The 20,857-nt window shown below is 31.4% G+C and overlaps 1 protein-coding gene across 7 annotated transcripts in view; it reads right to left on the bottom strand.

Moving 5' to 3' along the window:
* LOC140439505 (uncharacterized) overlaps positions 1 to 20,857 on the bottom strand; it is a 125,790-nt gene that overhangs the window by 67,182 nt on the left and 37,751 nt on the right. Inside the window, exon 1 of one of the 7 annotated variants that reach the window (XM_072529463.1) lies at positions 3,622 to 3,740. The exons of the other annotated variants lie outside the window; for them this stretch is intronic. The gene's annotated coding sequence lies outside the window, so the exon portion shown is untranslated. Of the gene's footprint in view, positions 1 to 3,621; positions 3,741 to 20,857 lie in introns of those variants that run through there. 7 annotated transcript variants of the gene reach the window in all.

Here is a 20,857-nt window from a genome sequence, read left to right as displayed (position 1 = left end):
ATAGAGAATATAAACAAAATATAAACATCATCAAGCTAGAACACAGACTAAAATATGAAAACATAAATAAAGAGTGGGAAGGGTGCGGAAATACCATGACAGGCAGCAGCTGAAGAATTACTAGGCATGAAAGGTAAACAAAGGAGAACAAGAACGAATGACTGTTTTTACGAAGAATATCAGATTATAATAGAGAGAAAAACAGAGCATATTTAATGATGCAACAGGAGTACAGAACCCGACAAGCAGAGGAGAAATATAGATAACTACGCAAGGAAGAAGAATACAAGATCTAATTAAGCCAATAGAGACCAGAAAATTTTTCCAGAAACTGAACAAAAGCAAAAAGGAATTCAAACAAAAGACGTAAAGAGATAAGGAGGGTAATATATTGACAGAACAGCAAGAAAAACATAGATGGAATTCCTGAATGAGACCGAAAATGTGTTAGATTACATTGATATATTAGTTCGTTTGTAGCACTCCATTTAACGTTTTTTTATAAAAATATTGCTTTTAATTATATGTTCTAATATGTCATACGCTAAGCAAATTATAAATTCTACGCTACTGATACGCTTGATGGTAAAACTCTTAAGGACAGCTAAATTATAGGATAACTTACGATATCACGCGTATGACTCATTTTATTATTTCTTTTAACAACACAAACAAAATTAATGTTAAATAAGGAATCGTTCCACATAACTGCCATTTTCTAAGAAATATCTCAAGAATCGCACAACATACAACGCGGGAAGATATGCACCAAATGTCTCATGTGATTTTGGTTGGATGATCATTATCTCCATTGCTTCAGTAAACGGCACTTCCAGCAATCCTCAGTAGTTAAATGCGTTCAAGCGATACATATTAACCAGAGATATTTATTGGATATTGCGTGTTTCATTTACGTATTGAATATTGCTTTGGTGTACGAGCCCACTATAAGCAGTTGTATAAGTAGTTGATGTTCCTTCTGATGGACCTTAGAAGTTATGTATACTTTGTAGCACCGAGGACTAAATAAGACACTAACTAGAACTTGATAGGGCCGAGGCGGTCTTATCCATAATCCACCTTGCTTGTCCATAACTGAGGATGATTGGAGCCCTTTGCCGAACTATGGAACGTAAATATAGAATCTTATTTCATATGCTATGCCTCTTTTATCCAGTAAAGCCTATTTGCTTTACGAAGAAAGAATTCAAAATAAAATAATATTTTTTTATATTAACTTTCATAAATTGTTTTTAATTGTTTATTATTTTTAAGAAAGTATTATGTTTAATTTTTTTGAGAAGACAATGTTTTATATTATTTATCAATTATTATTTAAACATTTTACAATATACAAAATGCTTTGATTGGCCGGCGACCAATCAATTTAAAAATTTAAACTTTAAAAATTAGTTGGGTGGATTTTGCAGATATAGGTCAAGTATTTCCATTCAAAATAAATTTGTGAACACATTTAATAGGTGCTATTTATTTACAATTCTCTACTTGGCACTATAAAACATGATTTGTTTTAGATAATAATAATTTTTTTGTTAGTATGTGTTATATTGAATTTTGTCTTTTATATATCTCGTCTTCGTTTCTCTGATTCTAAGAAGCTATAAAAAAGAATTCGGTGCCGCTCTTTTCGGCAAATTGTTTATAATTTGTTTTATTCATTCAATATTTCTGGTTTAGCTCTAGTAGCTATCATCTTATATTTTTTTTTCTTAAATTTTATTTTTTTACTAGTTAAATGTCTTAAAAAACAAACCCAAATCTCCTCCAACTCTGAGCAACGTGACCTCGTTCATTTTATGTGCCTCAAACACTGTCCAATCGTTTATTGTTTTAGAGCTTTACGTGCTATTGAAAATCGGTTTGATTTCTTCTGCAGACTTCTTCATGAGGGACAAATTATCGAGGGTGTTAGTATAACTAATGACCACTTCGAAATCGGATTGAACGGATTACGGTCTATTATCATGATTGGGGTTTGGGATTACTTATCTTGAGATACATAAATACAACTTAAATAGTTAACGTTAACACAATCTACACAAAAATAATAAAAATAATAAGCCTTACAGCTATAGAAATGGAATAGTTTGCAAATACATGTTTTTGTCATAGCCAACTTTGTTTTTAAGACAAGATGTGGATATGTATGAGAGTAGATGAAAAAGAAAAAAATGACTCAAATATTTCTCAAATAAAAATTGTGAGCTTCTTAGTCTAATTTTAAGTTAGGTTGGGTTATACTGTTTTACATTTTTTAATTATAAAATATAAAGGAAAATGTTGAGAAAAGAAAGCTGTATGGAGTGCAGTGGGTGCGAACTAAGAAAGTTTTGCGTTGTGCTTAAGAATTTATGATTCAAGATAGTGTAATAAAAGACAAAATAGTGTGTCGAATAAACTTGTCCCAAGACAGAAAAATACACCCAAAAGGTGGGAATTTACTCTATTAGCAAATAGAGGGAACTTTTGAAGCGAATAAACTGCCGGTAGAGAAAATATTTATGTTGGTTGCAACTTTATTACATTTAAAGCCACCTAGGCAAGAATTCGTAAATGATGAGTTGGGGATTTCTTCTAAGACGATGGTTGACTGGTACTCGTTTTGCACCTGTTTATATTAAGGTAAGTAATTTTCATGACATTTTTAGATCCTTTAAAGGTTAAAAGTGGCAACAATATCGAATGCACATAAAATTTAACTTCTTGTGTATATCCGCCATATTGTTTTGCAATACTAAAAATCTTGATTATTTTAAACATTATTATTATTAAATTACGTATTTTTTCATAATTTAATAGTAAAAAATCAGTGATATTTATTATGTTTTGTAACCTCGGAAACCTTTTTTGGATGGTGCTAGAAAGGTCACCAATGGAGACACTGAGGACGGCAGCCAGATGGTTGGTGGAGAGCGAGTCGTGGGTTCGAAACTAGCTTTTGGAACCGGGAATGGGTCCAACGGACGAAATAAGTAAAGGTATGACAGGATAAGACGTATTAGAAAATATACCGAAATAAACAAAAAGATAGATGGGTAAAATGACTATAAATAAGATAAGAGGAACAGGGCGCCACTTAATTTTTTGGGGGAGAAAATTAAGAAACCTTAGAAAAAAAAACGATAAGGAAAGATATTTTGGTTCTGAGACCAAATCCAAGGAAAGATACAAACACGTTACAGAAGAAGGGTTAGGAGCACTCATTATAGCATGAATAGAATCATAAACTTTAAATATTTTATTGTAAAAAATTTTAAACAACTTTTAAATAAATTTAGTTACAGATAGATTATAGCCAACTGAAAAAAGTAGTCAAATTGAATACAACACAAGTTCTAGAATCAGATAGTAAGAAAATGTATAAAAAATATAGAAAACTAATTCAACAAAAAATCGTGATACACAGAAGCTGCATATGGGAAACGTAGAAAAATAAACATATTTGTGTAATAAAAGATATAGCAAAGTGGAAAACGTAGTTGATTAAGCTTGTAAAATTTATAAAATAATATACTTTGTTCTTTAAGACTCGTTGGGAGTTTTAAAATATTAAATCAGTAAGTCTAAACCTCTTTTTTCGTAATAAAATGAAAAAGGTACCTCTTAAAAATGTTTCTTCAGCGCCACAGCAATTAAACCCATTCCATCAATACCAAGTAATCACTTTTCTACTACAACAACAACTAAAACCGTAGCGCGTAGCTACTCTTGAAATATAAAAACTGAAGTGAAAACGTTTTCTTTCCTGGTACTTCCCCAATATAATCTCCAGAATCTAATAAATGGTTGATGATCTGCTGATATATACAACATACATACACTGAAACTGAATAATGATGTATGGGTATGCATAGTTTTTAAATTAAATAACTTCGATTTTTGTTTATTTAAACAAACACTTATTGTAAACTATTTGAAAGCTAAAAATGACAACATGGTATTATATTGCTGTCTTCACAATTTTTCGGGTATAAATTCTGTATTATTTTTTAAATACAATTTGAAATAAAAATATTTTAAATGAAATAAACTTCAAAAATGTCTTAGGAACACAAAGTGTTTTTCTTATAATTATATACATCAATTTTGCATGGATTTTAAACAGTGACATACCGTTAGAATGCCTGATAAGTCAGCAATAAATTCAGGTTAATTTTTGTGTACTATGATTTCTTTACAATGAAATAATCAAAGAAAAGTTAAGAATAATTTATTGTAAATTTTTAACACAAAAATCAATATAAAACATAAAAATCTAACAAAAAATGTATTTGTGTTTTCTTCAGTAGCATTAATTACAGTTTGGCAGCTCCTTGGCTTGCGTAAAATTAAAAAATCAATTTCCTTTTAAGGCAATAGGATCCACTCATGTTTAAGAAGATCTTAAACTAGTATAAACACTATGCAGATGAGGAGCAATATGTCTCTGAAGCATATCCCATACATGCTCGATGGGATTAAGATCTGTCGATTGTCCTGGCCACTATAAAAGTGTAATATCCTCATTATGAAACCAATCTCTTACTGTTGCTGCTGTATGTGGCCTTGCATCATCCTGCATGTAACCCAAATCAGAACCTGTAGCAGTGGCAAATGGAATGACAACAGTTTCTAAGATACGATCAGTATATTGAGATTGATTCAAAGTGCCTTCTACAAAAACGGGAACAGTTCGATAATGAAAAATTATTCTAGCCCAAATCATAACTTGTAGACCACCATATGGACGAACACCCTTACATGCCTGAGTCTTTTCGACCAGGTCCTCTCCAAACTCTCACTTTTCTTTAATCAGAGTAGAGACAAAACCTAGCTTCATCTGTGAATAACACAGAACTTGTAAGCCCCACTACACATGTTTTTGTGCTCATCTTAATCTGAGTCCACGATTTCTATGACATAACATGAGAACCCCTTAATGAACGTCTGGCCTGTAGGTCAGTTTCATGTAATCTATTCCTCAAAGTTTATTATAAATACACAGTTTACAGCTCTTGAAATATAAAAACATTATTTAAACATAAATTAATTTAATAAAATCTTAAAATGTAGCAAAAATTTATAAATGAAAATAACTTCTTCTTCTTAACATGCCATACACCAAAGTGCGTAGGCGACTATCTAATTACTAGAATTCTTTTCTTGGCGGCGTGACACAGCTCGCATGTATTGTGTATTCCTGTCCATTCTTTAATATTTCTTAACCAGGATAATTGTTTGCGGCCGGCTCCTCTCCTACCTTCGATCTTCCCTTGTAGGATTAACTGTGGTATTTCATATTTTGCTCCTCTCAATATATGCCCAAGGTAACCAATCTTGCGTTTTTTAATTAATTCAAAGAGTTCTCTTTCCACGCCAGCTTTCTTAAGGACGTCATCGTTTCGAACTCTAGCCACCCAAGGTATGCGCATCATACTTCTCAATGACCACATTTCAAATGCTTCAAGTTTGTTGATAGATGTTTTTTTCAAAGTCCACGTTTCCATGCCATAAAGCAAGATGGACCATATGTAGCACTTGACCATTCTGTAGCGTATTTCGAAATTTAGGTTTTGATTACATAGGAGCGGTCTGAATTTCACAAAAGCTTGTCTTGATATTTGTATTCGGGTTTTTATCTCTTGTTGTGGATCCGATTGGTCATTGATTGTGGTGCCAAGGTATTTAAAAGTTTTCACGCGTTTTATGCGATCGTCATCTATGCATATTATCGGGTTTTCTGGAGGGTTTCTGCTAATGACCATATATTTCGTTTTCAAAATGTTGATTTTAAGTCCATATTTTTTACCTATGCTATTCACCCTATCAAGTAATAACTGCTGATCTTCCAAATTATCAGTTATAATCACTGTGTCGTCCGCATAGCGTGAAAATAACTATGAGCTATAATCTCGTGAGAAAACGTAAAACATTTTAGTTTATGCCTAAAATGTAATACATAAAAGAATGACGAATAATATTCTTTTATTGACAGAAAAATGCATTACTTTTCAATATAGATTAAATGGTATTTGAAGTGAAATACTTTAATTACTTAAGTCATAAGACGTAATATATAAATACGTCCGCAATTAAATGTAAGGAGAAAAATAGTCAATAAAACTTAACTGCATCCACGTTAAGAACAGTCACTGGCATGTGAAGAGGGACATGTGCTAAAACAAAGAGAAGAAACATACCATTGGCTTCCAAAACCCTGAAAACAGGTGGATTATCCAGATGTAGGCGATAAACAAAGGTATAACAAAGGTATTTTACCTTCTTCTGCAAAAATATTTACAAAATAAGCTGGCCTAGAATACGTATCGACATTGAAAAAGCAATCCCAGTGAAACCCTATTAAAGATGAAGAAATCTTTTTATTTATCGAATAAATTAGCAAAAGTTTATTCACATTTTTACCACAAAAATGTGAGTTTGACCACAATTAAACAACTAATATTTACGTCACCAGCCATTTCGATGGAAGACTAAAAACTGACTAAAGGAAATAAGTCGTATCATTTTTTTTACAACTTTTAGAAGTTCTGGCAAAGCTAATTACATTTTGAAAGTGGTGTACAATTGTGTTTAAAGTGGACGTTTGTTCCCATGGGAAAATCTAAACACTTTTAACTTTAATCATACCCAGAACTAATTTATTACGAAAAGGGAAACTTTCAAGTATTGCATACTTTACGTATTCAGAGGGATAAAAAAATTTTTTCTAGACAGAGGGTTATAAAATTTTTTACGGAATATTTTGGAGAGATCCGTCAAAAGTTTTAAATTTAAGAAAATTGAAATATTACAATGTATTTCTGCTTGTCGGAAAACTATTCTTCTAATAAAAGATAACGCTTGACCGCTCATTACTAGACTCATTCGTTAGTATCACTTTTATGTTTGCGTTTGAATAATATAGTAGCTACCCAGAAGTCAGGATCTAAACCCGATACAGCATTTATGAAACAGCCTAATTAGAAGCATTAGTAGGGACTAAGGTGCTCTTATATAAATCAAAACAGATCAAAATAAATATAGATTAAAGCCACTTAAGCCGATTTTGCTTTAATAATACTAGTCTAGATTAGACTAGATTAGAAATCCAGCCTATCTTCATCAAAAAGTTTTATAATTTCTGATGGTAAATCATTTGGATCGAACGCTTTGTTAATCTGCTTCCCCGTGCGTTTATGGTCTATGTATATATCCGAAACATTTTATAATCTAAATATGTATTTTTGTTTCATTTAAATAGTGTCTATCCCGGCTTCCGGAGAAATATATACTATTAATTCGCGATCTAGTTCCTTATACTCCAATATTGGAATATTTTTTTCCACTTTCTAAACTGTTCTGTTTAGTTTTCTACACTTGAATAATGTCCGAATATTCTTTAGAAGTTCATACTAATTTTGTCTGGTTATAATACAGTACCTTCAAAGAGAAACTATTGGGACTCACAAGGGGATCTGTGCAATGAATTTGTTTACAATTTTATAAGAAGGGATCGTTTTATTGCAATTTCATGATATTTACACCTAATAATTTTCCGTCAATGGTGGATAAAATGTAAAAACTAAAACCATTGGCAAATTGGCAGTGCATTCGAAATAAACCTATTAGAGTTGGATATAAAGTATGGAGTCTCAATACTTCTGATGGCTATCTTATCAATTTTGACGTTTACCAAGGTAAAAACCCTCATAGCAATAACGACTACGAAAATAAATTTGGAAAGTGTGCTACACAATTGGTACCAATGCTTGACACTTTTCCAAATCAATTTAAAAGTTTATTATTTCGATAATTTTTCGACTGTTCTAACAACCATTCAAATTTCGTCATTTTGTGTCATGTGGAACAATTTCACCCAATCATGTCAACATTAGACTGATAATTGCATTCAGTGCAATTTTCAATCCCTAAGACAACTTCATCCAAATAAATTTCAAAATGTCACGTTTTGAATTAGATATAACGAATCTAATGTTAACTTAAATTTTAATAATTGTACTTTCACTAACTGTACTTTTAATAAATAAATGTTTCGTTATGTTGAGTTATGATTTTTTTTTTTTTTTTTTTTTTTTTTTTTTTTTTTTTTCGAAAAATTATCCGCCGAATATCCCTCGGACATTGATGAATGCCTCATAATTTCATGACAAATTTCTCAAGCTCGTTGCTTGGTAACAGCACTCAGCCTTCGGCTTCGTGCTGTTACCAAGGAACGAGCTTTCGATTGTCATGAAATTATCTCGTCTGTTATCAATGTCCTAGGGATATTACTACTGATAATTTATTTACTGGTATGTTGTTGTTAAAGGAACTTAGGGACAGAGGACGCCACGGAACGGGAACTATCCGTGAAAATACGACTCTAAAAACCTGTCACATAAAAAGCAATAAACTAATGAAAAAGGAAAACCGCGTAGAATATGATTTTCAATTAGATCGAAAAAAGGGAATAATTGTTATAAAATCGATAAACAATTCAATTGTGACCGCTGCATCTACTGCTTATGGTGTTCAACCAATTACATATGTCCAGCGTTATTCTCGAGAACAGAAAAAAAAATTTCAGTCATGCGTCCATCACTATTTACTTACTACAACAAGCATATGGGCGGTACATGGTTTTTGGATGCATCCATTCATAAAACTCAGTGTTAAAAAGAAAATCTGGTTGCGATATGCCTCAACTGGATTTTAGAAGAATCGTTCAGGTTATTTTGCAGAAATATGGTGTTGCTTCCAGAGCTGCTGGTCGTTCTCGTGGTTTTAAATCTGAACTAGATAGCAAAGTTTGCAGAGAGATAAGACTTGATGAAAGAAATCATTTGGTGGAGCCTTGTAACAGAACATGGTGCTGTGGATTGGACTGCAAAAAAACTGTTCGGGCACAATGTGGAAAGTGTAATGTCGGACTCTGTATCGATTGTTTCGGAAATTTTCATAAATTTTTATCAGAAAGAGTAGTTTTTTTTGTACCTAACGTATACGCCTAACGTGATCATATGAAAACGGATATTCTTTAGAAATTCAGACTTCCACTGTTTGTTTATTTTGTTTTCACGACCGGGTTTTTGGAAAAACAAAGTTACCTACTTATATTCATTTACTTGTATGCAATTTCCTTATCTTAAACTTTCACCGCAACAATCAATTAAAAGAAAACAAACAGAATATTTTTCCGACACGCCACTGTTTCTAACCTGCATAGATTATTAAAAGTGATTCATTTATTATTATATGGAAGTCATTAAAATGGCTTATTGGCATGTTATCACTGCATTAATTCGCGATGAAACAATATAATAAAGTATAACTAATTTCTCTACCCTAGCAGATTTTTAATAAACGTATGTCCTAAATAAAATATATATTATGCATGAGTAAGACATATATTCGAAATGCAGACACACACTATTCACGATAATAAAATTGTAAAGTTAAAGTTATCAGCTATATAAATATTTATTCAAATTTTTTATGTTAAGGTAACAAATTTTTGTATGAGTCAGAAATGTGTACTTTCCGTTATTTTGAAACACAAAAAGGTATAAAAAGCCATAAAAGTGCCACTAAATATTGTATTTATTTAAGATTAAACCTCCACATTTTTAGATATTTAACCGTCAAAATTTTACCTATTTTTGTGTTATTTTAAAGTGGAAAAAACTTTCAGGTTTCACTGATGATAGTCATACTACTGGACCGAAAACGTTTTGGAATAATTGTGATCCTTTTGGATAAATTGAAATCATTTTTTAATAAAATCATATACCACTATATACAAAAAGTTTTTAGTGCTTTATAAGTTTTTTAGACTATGGTATACAGCCAACTACTGGGATTTCCCTTTTACTTTGTTTTTGACGTCTTGATTTTTCCAATCCGGAAATCGCTTGCAAAAGCTTTTATAAATTACTTCGTTCAAATTAATAGTTTTAAAAATTCTGGCAGATAATTTGACAGTTGTCTTACTTGAAGTTGAAATTCTAAGTGGGATTCTACGCTTGGATGGATATCTGGTATAGTATATATATCATAAATATATATGGTAATTCTGATCTTTATGTGCCTATCTGGTTAATTGTAGATGATGTGTCTCCGACTTCTATTATTCCATTAATGTTGGTATATTCCTATCGCTAACTGCTTCTTTCAGTATTGGTAACCAGAGCCTGCTACATTCTGTTGATGAGTGTGCTACACATTTTTCTTCATTTGAATTGAATGACATCTCTCCATAAGTTCCTATCGTGAATTATATCAATATCAATCCCATTACAGACTTTTCTGCCTAAGCGTCTCCCCCAGATCTTCTTTGATCTTCCTTTCCTACTCCTTCCAGGAACCCACAGATCAGCACTTGTTAATATTGGGTGATTAACGTCTCGACGTTGAACATGAAAAAACTATCGTAACCTATGCTCTCTCATTTTGGTATCAATTAGTGCCACCCCTAGACTTCCCCTATTATATTCATTAATAATTTTATCCTTTTTTTGTCACTCCACTGATCCATCTAAGCATTCTCATTTCCGCCATATGTATTCTTTGTTTCTCTTTCTTTTTAACTACCTAACATTCAGTTCCGCACATCATGGCTGGTCTTATGGCTGTTTTGTAGAATTTTTTCTTCAGCTTCATTGGCATTTTTCTATCACACAACGCACCACTCGCTTCGTTCCAGTTCATCCCCCTTCTCATTCCTTGAGTCCTTGTTAGAACGTGGTGACACTCTAAATATTATTAGCTTGCTGTCTTCGTTGGCTGCGATCCTGTACCATATGGACAACTTCATGTAGGAATTTCCTCACCAGAGACTTTATTTGGTCTGTCCATCGTGTTGGAGATCTTCCCCTTGGTCTTCGGCCTTCTACCTTTCCTTCTACTACCAATAGTTCCATGGTCCCCGTTCTTCTAGTTATGTGGCTGAACTAAATTAGGTATGCTCGGTCTACTTTTTTCAATAGCCTGTCATTTATATGAAGCTCTTCCAGAATTGACAGGTTGGTTGTATGTTCTGTTCAGAATACGTGTAAAATTCTTCTATAAATCCACATTTCGGAGGCTGCGATCTTACTCCTATCGATTTTTTTGGGAGTCCATGTTTCAGCTGCGTATGTAGCAATGGGAAAAATAAAGGCATTGACCAACCTGAGCTTAGTATTCTTTGTTATTGTTCGGTTTTTCCATATTTTAATTAGTTTGGCAGTTGCGGTTCGGGCATTGTTGGTCTACGTTTGATTTTTGAGGAGCAATCGCCATTGTTGCTTAACAGGGAGCCCAAGTATACAAATCTGTCTACTACTTCGAAATTCGCCACTAGGTGTATATGGTAGATTATTATTTGCTCTGTCTACAATCATAATTTTTGTTTTTTCGGTGTTGATCTGAATTCTTCGCTAATCCGGCTTTTTCCGTTCAGTGATGGAAATAATTTCGACTTCATTCGCTGCTAGTATAAGTGTGTCATCTACGTATGGTAGGTTGCTGATTTTTCTGCCTCCTATAGGAATCCATCCCATTCGTCTAGTACTTTTCTCATATATTCAGAATATATGTTGTATATATTCCGTGGACTTTAACTTTCAGTTCATCCATTCAACCATAATTCTACTGCAATCACCTCCATCTATTTCTCCATTACTCTGTAAAACCGATCCTAGGTACTTAACACTATTACTTTTCACTTTCTTTCCCCACTTGGCTCCCGGTACTTGTATATCAATATGGCCAAAAAACAGCCGTGGTAACTGAGAGCTCAACGAACTTCAATGGTTATGTCTCAGACAGAGACAGCGCAGTAATATCCACATAATGACGTAGGTAGAACAATGTGGAAGGCAAGGAGAACAACTTTATTATATCACCCTAATAATAGGCATGACCGAAGACAATAACAAGCAACAATTTACTATTATAATCATGCTTATAGGAGACCACGATTTGGCAGAGAAAGGGAGATTCGTTAAAGCACATCTTATGATAGTTTTATAAACCTGTCTTTCCAATTTTTGTTGGAATATTTCTCACAAAATTCACCACTCGTCTCTTTCCATCACGTTCTAGCTCTACTGCACGCATTATGTGTTAGTGCTACACCAGTTAATACAGTTAGTTAATATTCTATTTTTTTTTCTATCATTTCCTCTTCGGAACCTACATTTATAATTTAGGTCTAAAAAGATATAATCTTATTCAAAGTAACCAAACTCTTGAAATCTTTCATTCCATTTATTCCACGTCTGTCGGTAGAGTTAATAGAGTAAAAATATTATAAGCCATGCAGACAATTTCCTTGAAAATATACTTTTGCTTTCATTCATTTTGTATTCCAATTCTTAATACGTGACTGACTCCTAATATCGTATTTACGGTCTGTCGGACAGTAAACAAAGACCTTCATCTGGGTCTGGGCATAAGGAGTGTTTCTTTTATAGCATCCTCACATTGATAATATAATTTCCGACGTTGGAATAACGATATTAAATTGTTTATCATAGTGTAGTTCAAACTATTTAATGGGTAATTACGAACCAGTCCTGCAAGGTAATCAAGTTGTCAATAATTAACCATTCTAATGTTTATATAATATTATGTTGGTATGCTTTTGTGTTGATCAGATTAAGAACGGACGAACAGTTCTGTGAATGCTAGGAAACAAATTTATTTTAAAATATTAAAGAACAAAGGATATATAAATATATTTTGCAAATAATTTTCTATAACTTGCTAAAAATGTTCTCTTATCATCAGAGATTTGACCAACAAGCTGAATTTTACTGATAATGTGAATTTTGGGACCCCAAGACATAAGCAAAAAAGCTTACCGCTCCTACCCCCAGGCTTCCCTCTAAAACCACCCCTCGCAGGGGGAACAGTCGACTTACCAAGAATCTGTAAGCCGTAGAAAAACATATTTCAAATAAAAAATGCAGTATAGTATGAACTGTTCTCTCAGAAACAACGGTTGAAGCGACCGGCGATGTTGAAAATCAGTTCCGAAATCATTTAAATAAAACAGGTACTACGGCTCTAATAACAGCGGTTCGAATCCCCACTGTGAAGAAATTTTTTTGTTTTTTTAAATCCATTATGTTTTTATCTTTAATTTTTTAAAATTCTATACATGATAAAACAATCAATTAAGTTAAAATGAAATAAGGAACCAGTGTATATCTTCCACATCTATCTATATAAAAGGCAAGGACGATAATTCACACCGTTTGTCCAGTACTACCAACTACCAACCAGAACTACCAACATCTGACATTTCAATCATATTTTGTTCTTGAAACGATACGTTTAAATATTAACACTAATAATATTAATTACATTTTAATTACATTACTTAATAATACGATTATTTTTTTAGAAAAATTGACAAAAATATTGCAGTAATTTTAAAATAAGATTTAATAAACAAAATTATTTAAAGCTCTATGCTAGTTAAGATTTAAATACCTAGCGCCACCTAGAAAAGAAAGCTGAACAACCAACTGACAGATAAAATTAATTAAAATTATCTGACAGATAAAATGTAAAGTATTTATTTGCCAAATAAAGTATAGAATAAAAAGTTATCTGGAAAATAAATTGTAATTATTGTAGTTTGTTATTATGTTGTAGGTTATCGCGAAATCAAAATTATAACCTAAATATTGTTATTTATTGTGGATGAGAGACATGGATCCGGTATTAGAAGATTTAATAAAATCGGAGAGTATGATCAGTATAATATTTAGAATTTATAAACTTATTTGAAAATTTGAGAATAAATATACTTAATATTTAAAGCAGAATCGAACATTTTAATTTTTGTAATGGTAAAGACTTTTTTAAGAGGTTTGGATTAAGTAAATCGACAGTGATCAATATTCTGAGAAAATATTATAAATAGTTGGTAATAGAAGATTATAAAAGTAGGTGTATACCTCTTTTTCTTTACTTAGTTTAGGCATTCAATGTTTTCATAATCTTGATAATTAAAAAAATGGATTATTAAAGTTTTTCAAGAGATATTGGTGCTTTTGATTAAATAATAGTAGTATTGGATTCCAAAATGAAAAATATACAAATAGTACCTAGGTTGTCAGATTTTTTTAATAATTATAAAATACATTAAATTATATATAAAAAAAAACTTTCAATAAATCCTCTATTATAGTATGTGGAATATTGATTTTAAATTCTGACAATTTCGTGATAGTTCTTAGATATGTTTTTCTAGGTACCTACCAGGTAGGTATAATTAATTCTGTATTCTTGATAAGAAGATGGAGAAGATAGAAATGGGTTGTTACTTGGAGATTTTGATTATACAAAGAAGCCATTTTTAAGGAGTCCACTAAATAGTCTATGAAGAAAATGTCTATAATTTCTAAATTCCATATTAAATCCAGATATCTAACAGAACTTTTTATATATGGAAGAGAAGGTTTAGGTAGTATTTCATCCAATAGAAGTGGCGGTAAAATTGAAAAGATTCAACCATTCTAATCTACAGCAACATTCTACGAGTATAACCTAGCGAAAGATCAAAATGAAGACAATTTTGAAGATAAATTGCTAGATGAAGACATTATTGAACTTTCTGAAGTTGAAGATTGAAGTTGAGCTAACCTTATATAATATTTTAGTATTATGGAAAAACCTCAGAAGAATTATTAAACATGTATTATTTTTATATTCGTTATTAAATTTTTCTTTACATAATTTAATTTATTCCTGCCACCACAACTTGTATAATCAAAAGAGATATTAAAACATTAGTGTGATTTCTTTGACAATCATACGTATAGCGACATACGAGGTATCAGGGCATGATAGATAAAAATAGATTAACTATAAGACAAATTTTGATTTACTGACTTAAAGAAGGCCTCTGGCTGAATACAAAATAAACAACTGATCGAATCCTAACATGCGACATAGTAAATAAAAGAAGAGGATATAACGAATCTATTCAGATAAAAAAACAAACAAAGCGACTACCAAAAGGGCACTACACAGTATCTTCACTATTAATGAACGTATAGCAGCACACGAGATATCATAGGGCAATATAGCACTAGGGTACTAAAAATAAATTTACTGTTAAACAAATTTTGATTTATTGACTTAAAGAAGGCCTCTGGCTGTATACAAAATAAACAACTAATTTACTGTTAAACAAATTTTGATTTATTGACTTAAAGAAGGCCTCTGGCTGTATACAAAATAAACAACTAATCGACTCCTAACATGGCAAAAAAAAACAAAAAAGGCAACTACTAAAAGAGCACTACACAGATCTTCATTATTAATGTACAGCGACATAGGAGATATTATAGGGCACTATGGATAAAAATAGATTTAGATAAGAAATATTTTAATTTATTGACTTACAGAAGGCCTCAGGCTGAGTACAAAATAAACAACTAATCGAATCCTAACATGCGACATAGCAAATAAAAGGGGAGGATATAATAAATATTTTTAAATAGAAAAAACAAACAAAGAGACTATCAAAAGGGCACTACACATCCTTCGTTATTATTGAACGTATAGCGACATACGACATTTCATATGATACTATGGATGATAATAGACATATTTGCTTTATATATACAGTTATGAGTGTCTTACCACCCGGCTATTTAATGTAAGAGATAGAAAACACAGTTACCTTGTGAAATAAAAAGAGATGAAACTCGTAGAGGTGAGAAATAATCGGAAAAACCTATAATTTATATTACATTACATTACCGCTATCGATAGTCTCACACCTTTAGACGTTAGATTCGAGCTAAATCACCTCGGTCATAATTATTATGAGTAACGTCGAATGTGTGACGTATTTCCATTTTTTAATTTCGCATAAAGTAAAAACTGATTGACCACAATAAAGCAAAAATGTGAATAAAATAATTTAATTAATAAATTTTTTTTTAATAATTTGAAATTATGCAAAGATCGTTTTGCTTTGAATCACTAAACAAAACTAAACAAAAACTAAAGTTAAAACAAAAAATCTTATTGACAAAACAGTATCGTCGTACTTTCGAAAATAAAGTAAAAACTTTTAAAAAATGTTTAAATAAGTAAAAATTCTACAAAAATAAAAAAATATCCGTGGCCACTAATCAATCGATTAGGAAAAGTCGCACTGAGATATTCACTGACGATGCGAGAATTATGTGCAGGACAACCATCGTGTTGAAACCATATGGAATCGAAAGGTATTGGTAAATTACAAAGGGCTGGGACAATTTCATTTTGCAGAAGTTCCACGTATTTCCGCCCAGTCAACATACCGTCTATAAAAAATGGACCAATGACATGATTCCCTATTATGTCTCCCCAAACATTTACTTTTCGAAGACGCTGGGTACGAGCGACATAAATCTGACGAGGATTTCCTCGAGATCAATACCTAACATTGATTGAATTGTGACGGCCATGCAATGAAAACGTACATTCATCGGTGAACAAAACGTTCTCTAAAAAATGTTCATCTTGATGTGACATTTCCATTGCAGTTTGACAAAATTCTAAACGTCTATATTGATCCCCAGGGAATTGTTCGTTGGATTTATGAAGTTTATAGGGACGGTATCGATGTCTTTACAAAATTTCATCTACTCTAAATCTTGGAATTCCACATTGTTCTCCGAGACGAGGTGTTGATTGGGTAGGATTTTGCTCCATACTTGCACAAATCAAAGTGTCCCTTAGTTCCAAATCTGGATTTACCTCCCTTCGTCTGCGAACTCCTCTTGGATCGAACACGGATCCATAAGTAAAAAAATTACGTATAATAGACTGAATTGTTGATAATCCATTCACATGCCAGACAACAATTTGCACTTTTTCCTCGACCGTTAAAATCCTTTTCACGAATTGTTTTTTCAATAAAAAGTTTCTGTTTACCGTAAAAAACACTTCTCGATGTGTTATTATTTGATAACTTGAAGGCTTGATGATTTGGTTAGCTATAAAGCAGGTAGCTGTTCGCGCGCATCCATTCCAATGTCGTCAATTGTTTCGAAAATCATTACCTGTACAGAGGAATTGATATTAACACTGAGAATTTAGTGATGGATTTGACATTAAACAGTCTTCAATGGATTATTTTCCATTCACAACTGAAGACTGTAAAACTGGAATTGAATTTGAAATATTTTGTATTTCTATTTTATAAAATTGGAATAAGAATAAATTGTAAATATTGAGTTTTTCGAAAACTTGTTACCTAATATTTATCATATTTTCTATTATTTTTGATGAGTAAAACAAAAATTTTACCCTTGGTGTGAATTGAACCCCAGTCTTCTTATCAATAGACAACGTCTCTAACTATTACGCCAACTCTACATACAACAATAATTATTGTTTTCGGACTGATCATGCCTATTTAGTTTAGTCAAATATTTCAGTTGAGTTATTTTTATTATTAAATAAACTTAAAGATTTATAATTTAAAATCGCTACTAATTAATGTTTTTTACTATAATATATCTTAATATATTTAATCATTTATTCTAACATCAGAAATTATTAAAATAAAATATTTTCGAGGTCATCCGTATAATTATGACTGAAGTCAAATAGACACGTCTAATAACTAGCCTTATCTCGTACTATCTCACAACTTAATCTGTCTTCTATACTTTCCGCTATTTTGCCCGGTGGTAAGACACTCATCACTGTATAAAGCATAAGGTAAATATAAGGTAAATTCGCTTTATTGACCTGAAAAAGGCCTCTGACCCATTACAAAATAAACAACTAGCCTAATACTAGCATACGACACATCAAATCAAACGTAATCAAATGACGTGAGACGTATAGTACACATAATGTACTATAAATTTTATTATTTTAAAAATTTAATGACTGACTGTAGATGACAATTGATTGAATCCCCCTTCGTGCGTCGCATATGACGGGCAAAATTACTATAATATAATATGTTCATAAGATGGTGTAACGGTAAGAAAATTCATCGCAAATATTCTAAAAATTTTGCCTCTGACCACTTTGGTTGATTTATTCGAAGTTAAAACGCAAATTGTCTACTAAGAACGGTATTTACTGGGAAATTGATAAAAACCCATGCCAAAAACCTTTATAGATAACAAAATATGTATATTTTTTATAACCACTGACTAAATGCACTTAAATATGATACATTTTACGAGTAGATTATTGTAAATTCGCAAGCATTCAAAGAAACTGTTGATTAATTATGATGTATAAAAAAACACGTTAGAATAATACCTAAAAATTACACAAACAAAATTGGTAGGTGATACACAATTAAAAAAATACGCCTGTGATTATTTTTGACGCATAATACATAAACAACTATTATTTTGTTATCATACTGTAACGAAATAGCCCATCTCCGATGCGTGCTACGTGTCACAATTCTTAGAAGGATAAATCTAGAATATTTAAGAGTTGGCATTTCAATAGCGCCCGTCTTCGATGCGCTTTCGACGAGAAGAATAGAGGTGGACTATTCCAGAATAGTCTAGTACATAATAACTTGTATAAGTAGCTCCGATTAAGTTAGTTGATAGGATATTAATTATTGTGCTGTAAACTTATAAATATATCTACATAAATTAGAACTGCCCGTTTTATTTAAAAACAGTACAATACGTCATGAATTTAATTTTTATTTAAGGATTGAAATCAATTTTGGGTAATTAAAAGGGTAATTAAAATCATCTTGCACGTCAGTAAATCACCGTTTTGAAGTGAAATTTTCCTCGTCACGACGGATTTGCTTGAACATTTTAAGTCATTTGTATTTACGTTATTATGTTATGATGTTCATTTTTCAAAATAAAAATCGAATATTTCAACGTGAAATAACCAAAAAATTAAATATTTTTCGGGAAAACTTATCCAAACTTTTTTAAAGTGCTTAAAGAAAGCTTTATTTTTGTTTTTTTTTTAGTTTCTAACATCAACAATAAGCGAGTTACGCTCAAAATAAAGTTGGTCACTTTTTTTAATAAAAAAATTGTGAAAATCACCTTCTAATTAGCACTTTAAATAAAATTAATCGTTACCGCTTTACAATTTATTTATGTATTGTTTATATGATCTGTAAGTTTGGCCGGTTCAGTGTGCTTATTTTTGAAAAAATTTTGTCTGAAAGTAAATTTTTTTTTTAATTTTCGTTTTGTTCTATTCCATTGGTATATTATTTAAAATTAATTATTTATAAACGACAGGGGATAATCATTTTTTAATAAAACAGATGTTAATAAATGTTTCTCCTCTAAGAACGAACTTTCATGATTCATTTTTATTTTATTGATGTTGATTTGTATCCAGTATCTGTCTTTGAGATTAAAACATCCAGGGAAGGTAGTGTGTTATTATATTCCTTTTCCATGGATGGAATAAATATTATTGTCTCTTCTTTATCGTTTATAGCATTTAATAATGTGTCTAACAACTCAGATCCCAGTATGAGGCCATATTGAGAATACTCATCTACATCTCCACCAAAGTGTGGGTTTTAAATTTTGTTTGGAAATAATATTTGTTTCAAAATCTTCCATAAATATAATAGCTAATGATGGAGATAAACTAGAGCATATTGATAGACCAACATTTTGTTTATAGAATTCATTATTTAGTTGAAAATAGGTATTATCAGCACATAATGTCAATAACTCCATTATAGCTAATACATTTAGTCTTGTTCTAGCTGCCGATGTACCATCATTCTCTAATTTTATTTAAATTATTTTTAATGGCACACAGTATTATCTAATAGCATATTTGTAAATAAACTATTTAAGTATGTCAAAACGTACTAAAATATTATTTTAATTTAATTCAATATTTAAAAAAAAATATAAATGTGTCAATTTTATTGCAAATGGTTATATTATATTTAATGAAAAGTTTGACAGTTCACTACAAGGAGAAATCATGGTATAACTACAAATAGGTCGAAGTGGTGTATTCTTTTATAAAATTTTGGTTCACCAAATATAGCTGAAAGTGTGAAATTCCCATTGCCTGCGCTAACAATGAAGTGAGAACGAACGCACATACAAACGATCTGGACCGTCAGTGCGAGTGCGAGGTCCGTCGTTTGACGAATGCGCATCATGATCGTCACGCGTTTTCTCACTTTCAGCAATATTTGGTGAACATACTCCATAAACACGAGGTATCTTGCTGTAATAAGGTGTAATTAATCCTTCTTTGATACTTTGTTAAATAATCTTTAAACTTTTGTAGATTCTGTTTTCCAAGGGCTTCGTTGGATCTTTTGTTAATTTTGTATAAGGTTTGTTATTAGGACTATTAATTTTGTTTTCATATTGAATTTTATTCCATTCCCTTTGTCTGCTGGAAGGATACTTATGGAGTTGTCATTTTTTAAAATTATTACAGCCTTTAGTTCCTCTTTGCTTATTTTGGGTTCAATTGTATTAGCCTTTCCTAATTTAAATTTACATAACACTCTATATTATTCGTTTTGAGGTTTGGTAGTTATTGAGATATTTTCTCCACTAAGCTAATGTTTAATTTTGAAATAGATGGATGCGTAACAGCAAAGTTTACCTTTTGACAGTATAAACCCTTTCGCTCATGATTTTTTTTAACTCGGCAAAAATTTGAAAATTTGAATATTGGTTATTTGAATTTATTTAAGATTTATGGAGTTTGTCTTAAGTCAAAGAAAAATAGCATGTCCACACATTGGGACACTGTAAGACAACGGGGTAAAAATACTGTGGGTTAGAGAAAAAATAAATACTGAGAACAATGATAATATTTTTTATTCAATGTACATTATACATAATTTATACACAGTGATACTCCA

The sequence above is a fragment of the Diabrotica undecimpunctata genome, chromosome 4 (genome assembly GCF_040954645.1).
Source record: "Diabrotica undecimpunctata isolate CICGRU chromosome 4, icDiaUnde3, whole genome shotgun sequence".
NCBI classification, from domain to species: Eukaryota; Metazoa; Arthropoda; class Insecta; order Coleoptera; family Chrysomelidae; genus Diabrotica; species Diabrotica undecimpunctata.
The sequence above is the reverse complement of the archived record's forward strand: the minus strand, read 5'-3'. Positions and strand labels throughout refer to the sequence as shown.